This window comes from Cupressus sempervirens, chromosome 2, assembly GCF_028749045.1.
Source record: "Cupressus sempervirens isolate cs-2001-9-10 chromosome 2, ASM2874904v1, whole genome shotgun sequence".
In the NCBI taxonomy this organism is placed as follows: Eukaryota; Viridiplantae; Streptophyta; class Pinopsida; order Cupressales; family Cupressaceae; genus Cupressus; species Cupressus sempervirens.
In genome coordinates this window covers 539,849,789-539,855,788 of record NC_143119.1, presented here as the reverse complement: position 1 = coordinate 539,855,788, position 6,000 = coordinate 539,849,789, and positions in this window count along the sequence as shown.

The window sequence follows — 6,000 nt, the reverse complement described above, 5'->3', positions numbered from 1 at the left end:
GCTAACGGCCAAAGTTTTTGATTCGACTCAGCTACCCCGACTTGAATTGCCTCGAGCCTTAACCGCCTCCATTTTTTTTTGTCAAGTCCCAAAGTTTTGAACTCAAATAGAGTCGGATGCCCCGACTCGAGTCATCTCCAAATTTTTCGCACGACTCATGTCACCGTGCTCGACTTGATTCTAAGTGCCCCGAGCCGTGTACATGATCCAAAAGCGGTTAACTTTTTCTTTTTGGTTAACGCCCAAAGTTTTCAACCCGACCCGCCTCGGCAACCTCAACTCGAAGCGCCTCGAACCTTAATGGCCTCCAATGTTTTTGCACGACTCATGCCACTGTCGACTTTTCACTCGAATCATGTCACCCAAGGCACCTCGATGCTACGTGACCCGAGCCCTGTGCCCGATCCAAAACCGGGTAACATTTTTTTTTGAACTCCCAAAATTTCATTCTTTTTTGCCTTACGAGGCCTATCATGATCTCTTTTTATAAAGAAAATTCTCAAATCGGATCGTTTCGGCTACCCTACCTCGAATTATGCTAGCTAGGCGTAACGCCTCGAGTCGGCTCGGCAATACGTGAACTGAAACTTGTGCGTGATCCAAAAGCGGGTAACTTGTTTTTTTTTAAAAATTTTTTGTAATGCCCAAAATTTAGCGCTTTTCGCTGTACAGGGCCTCCCATGATTTTTTTTGTTTTTTTTTTTTTTTTTTCCCCTCGTCGACCCACTCTGGCGACCTAGTCGGGTCGCCCGAGGCTGGGGCGACGGAGATGGGTTGACCTAGTCGGGTGACCCAAGTTGGGTCGACCCAGGTGTGCGATCCTGGCTGGGGACAGCAAGTCGATTCTATAAGTTTGCTTGCCAATTTTGCTAGCTAGGTCGGCTCACCAAGTCATCTAACCATGTGGTCTTTGCCAAATCAAGAATTGACTCTTTAAGTCCACTCACAGCTCGTCAAGCCGGCTCACCAAGATGACTTACCGTCTCGCCTCACCAGGTTGCCCCACCAAGTCGCCTCTTCTTTAAGACCGCTCACCATGTCGGCACCCCAAGTCACCTCACCGAGTCGACTATTCAGGTTGCCTCACCAAGTCGACCCCTTAAGTTCGCTCACCAAGTCAGCTCCCTAAGTCAGCTCACCAAGTCGAATCACCTAGTCATTTTACCACCTTGCCCCAGCAGGTGTGCTCGCCAAGTTGCCCCACCGAGTTGCTTCTCTAAGCCCACTCACCATGTCAGCTCACCAAGTCGATTGTTCAAGTACGTTTCCAAGTCAACTCTTTAAGTTCGCTCACCAGGTCAGCCCGCCCAAGTTGCCTCTTTAAGTTCGTTCGCCAGGTCGGCCCGCCCAAGTCGCATCAGCGGGCTAACTCGCCGAGTCACCTCACGAAGTTGACTCTTTAAGTGCGCTCACCAATTCAGCTCACCAAGTCGACTCACCATCTCGCCTCAATAAGTTGGCTTGCTGAGTTACCCCACCAAGTCGTGGCCTCTTTAAGCCCGCTCACCGTGTCAGCTCGTCAGGTCGGCTCACCAAGTCGACTAATCAAGTAGGCCCACCAAGTCGCCTCAAGGATAGCTCCTCACCATGAGTCGCCTCACCATGTTGACTCTTTGAGCCCGCTCGCCAGGTCGCCTCACCAAGTCGACTCGAGTACGTTGCCAAGTCGACTCTTTAAGTTCGCTCGCCAAGTCGACTCGCCAAGTCAGCTCACCATGTCATCTCAACAAACCAACTCGCCGAGTCGCCTCACCACGTCGGCTCTCTCATACCACTCGCCAAGTTGCCCCACCAACTCACCCCGTTAGGCCCACTCACCACGACGCCCCGTTAGGCGCACTCTCACCAAGTGGACTCTTTAAGTCTGCTCATAAAGTCGAGCCACCAAGTACTCTCACCAAGTTGACTCTTTAAGTCCTTTCATCGAGTCACCCCACCAAGTACTCTCACCAAGTCAACTCTTTAGGTCCGTTCATAGAGTCACCCCACCAAGTCGACCCTTCAAGTGCGTTCATCAAGTCACCCCACCAAGTCGACTCTTTAAGTTCATTCATCAAGTCACCCCGCCAGGTCAGCCCACAAATTACTCTCACCAAGTCGACTCTTTAAGTTCGTTCATCAAGTCACCCCGCCAAGTCAGCCCACCAAGTGGACTCTTTAAGTTCGTTCATGAAGTCACTTTGCCAAGTCGGCCCACCAGGTCGACTCTGTAAGTTCGTTCATCAAGTCACCCCGCCAGGTCAGCCCACCAACTACTCTCACCAAGTCGACTCTTTAAGTTTGCTCACCAAGTCACCCCGCCAGGTCAGCCCACCAAGTACTCTCACAAAGTACTCTCTTTAGGTTGACTCTTTAACTATGTTCACCAAGTCACCCCACCAAGCACTCTCACCACGTCAACTCTTTAGGTCCGTTAATAAAGTCACCCCACCAAGTCGACCCTTCAAGTGCGTTCATCAAGTCACCCCACCAAGTACTCTCACCAATTCGACTCTTTAAGTCTTTTCATCAAGTCACCACACCAAGTACTCTCACCAAGTCAACTCTTTAGGTCCATTCATCAACTCACACTACAAAGTCGACCCTCTAAGTTCGTTCATCGAGTCACCCGACCAAGTCGACTCTTTAAGTCCTTTCATCAAGTCACCCCGCCAAGCCGACTCTTTAAGTCCGTTCATCAAGTCACCAAAACAACTACTCTCACCAAGTCGACTCTATAAGTCCGTTCATCAAGTCGGCCCACCAAGTACTCCCACCAAGTCGACTCTTTAAGTCCGTTCATCAGTTCACCCCGCCAAGTACTCTCACCAAGTCAACTCTTTAGGTCCGTTCATCAAGTCACCCCGCCAAGTCGACCCTTTAAGTCCATTCATCAAGTCGCCCTGCCGAGTTGCTTCTCTAAGCCCACTCACCATGTCAGCTCACCAAGTCGGTTGTTCAAGTACGTTTCCAAGTCAACTCTTTAAGTTCGCTCACCAGGTCAGCCCGCCCAAGTCGCCTCTTTAAGTTCGTTCGCCAGGTCGGCCCGCCCAAGTCACATCAGCGGGCTAACTCACCGAGTCACCTCACGAAGTTGACTCTTCAAGTGCGCTCACCAAGTCAGCTCACCAAGTCGACTCACCATCTCGCCTTGATAAGTTGGCTTGTCGAGTTACCCCACCAAGTCGTCGCCTCTTTAAGCCCGCTCACCGTGTCAGCTCGTCAGGTTGGCTCACCAAGTCGACTAATCAAGTAGGCCCACCAAGTCACCTCAAGGATAGCTCCTCACCATGAGTCGCCTCACCATGTTGACTCAATGAGTCACCTCACCATGTTGACTCTTTGAGCTTGCTCGCCAGGTCGCCTCACCAAGTCGACTTGAGTACGTTGCCAAGTCGACTCTTTAAGTTCGCTCGCCAGGTCGACTCGCCAAGTCAGCTCACCATGTCATCTCAACGAACCAACTCGCCGAGTTGCCTCACCATGTCGGCTCTCTAATACCACTTGCCAAGTCACCCCACCAACTCGCCCCGTTAGGCCCACTCACCACGTCTCCTCGTTAGGCCCACTCTCACCAAGTGGATTCTTTAAGTATGCTCATAAAGTCGAGCCACCAAGTACTCTCACCAAGTCGACTCTTTAAGTCCTTTCATCAAGTCACCCCACCAAGTACTCTCACCAAGTCAACTCTTTAGGTCTGTTCATAGAGTCACCCCACCAAGTCGACCCTTCAAGTGCGTTCATCAAGTCACCCCACCAAGTCGACTCTTTAAGTTCATTCATCAAGTCACCCCGCCAGGTCAGCCCACAAATTACTCTCACCAAGTCGACTCTTTAAGTTTGTTCATCAAGTCACCCCGCCAGGTCAGCCCACCAAGTGGACTCTTTAAGTTCATTCATGAAGTCACTCTGCCAAGTCGGCCCACCAGGTCGACTCTGTAAGTTCGTTCATCAAGTCACCCCGCCAGGTCAGCCCACCAACTACTCTCACCAAGTCGACTCTTTAAGTTTGCTCACCAAGTCACCCCGCCAGGTCGGCCCACCAAGTACTCTCACCAGGTCGACTCTTTAGGTTTGTTCATTAGGGCACCCCACCGAGTACTCTAACCAAGTCGACTCTTTAAGTTCATTCATCAAGTCGCCCTGCCAGGTTGGCCCACCAAGTCGACCCTTTAAGTTCGGTCATCAACTCACCCCGCCAGGTCGGCCCACCAAGTACTCTCACAAAGTCGACTCTTTAGGTTCGTTCATCAATTCACCCCGCCAGCTCGGCCCACCAAGTTCTCTCACTGGGTCGACTCTTTAAGTTCGTTCATCAAGTCACCCCGCCAGTTCGACCCACCAAGTACTCTCACAAAGTCGACTCTCTACGTTCGTTCATCAAGTCACCCTGCCAGGTCAGCCCACCAAGTACTCTCACCAAGTCACCCCGCTAGTTCGACCCACCAAGTCGACTCTTTAAGTTTGTTCATCAAGTCACCTGGCCAAGTCGGCCCACCAAGTGGACTCTTTAAGTCTGCTCATAAAGTCGAGCCACCAAGTACTCGAACCAAGTCGACTCTTTAAGTCCTTTCATCGAGTCACCCCACCAAGTACTCTCACCAAGTCAACTCTTTAGGTCCGTTCATAAAGTCACCCCACCAAGTCGACCCTTCAAGTGCGTTCATCAAGTCACCCCACCAAGTTGACTCTTTAAGTTCATTCATCAAGTCACCCCGCCAGGTCAGCCCACAAATTACTCTCAACAAGTCGACTCTTTAATTTCGTTCATCAAGTCACCCCGCCAGGTCGGCCCACCAAGTGGACTCTTTAAGTTCGTTCATGAACTCACTTTGCCAAGTCGGCCCTCCAGGTCGACTCTGTAAGTTCGTTCATCAAGTCACCCCGCCAGGTCAGCCCACCAACTACTCTCACCAAGTTGACTCTTTATGTTTGCTCACCAAGTCACCCCGCCAGGTCGGCCCACCAAGTACTCTCACCAAGTACTCTCTTTAGGTCGACTCTTTAACTATGTTCATCAAGTCACCCCACTAAGCACTCTCACCACGTCAACTCTTTAGGTCCGTTCATAAAGTCACCCCACCAAGTCGACCCTTCAAGTGCGTTCATCAAGTCACCCCACCAAGTACTCTCACCAATTGGACTCTTTAAGTCTTTTCATCAAGTCACCACACCAAGTACTCTCACCAAGTCAACTCTTTAGGACCGTTCATCAAGTCACCTCGCCAAGTCGACCCTTGAAGTCCATTCATCAAGTCACCCCACCAAGTACTCCCACCAAGTCGACTCTTTAAGTTAGTTCATGAAGTCACCCAACTAGGTCGGCCCACCAAGGACTCTCACCAAGTCGACTCTCTAAGTCTGTTCATCAGGTCACCCCACCGAGTACTCTCACCAAGTCAACTCTTTAGGTCCGTTCATCAAGTCACCCCACAAAGTCGACCCTCTAAGTTCGTTCATCGAGTCACCCGACCAAGTCGACTCTTTAAGTCCTTTCATCAAGTCACCCCGCTAAGTCGACTCTTTAAGTCCGTTCATCAAGTCACCAGAACAACTACTCTCACCAAGTCGACTCTATAATTCCGTTCATCAAGTACTCCCACCAAGTCGACTCTTTAAGTCCGTTCATCAGTTCACCCCTCCAAGTACTCTCACCAAGTCAACTCTTTAGGTCCGTTCATCAAGTCACCTCGCCAAGTCGACCCTTTAAGTCCGTTCATCAAGTCGCCCCGCCGAGTACTCTCACCAAGTCGACCCTTTAAGTCCTTTCATCAAGTCACCCCACCAAGTCGACTCTTCAAGTCCATTCATCAAGTCACCAGAACAAGTAATCTAACCAAGTCGACTCTTTAAGTCCGTCCATAAAGTCACCCCACCAGGTCGGCCCACCAAGTACTCCCACCAAGCTGACTCTTTATGTTCGTTCATCAGTTCACCCCACCAAGTACTCTCACCAAGTCGACTCTTTAAGTCTGCTCATCAAGTCGAGCCACCAGGTACTCTCACCAAGTCGACTCTTTG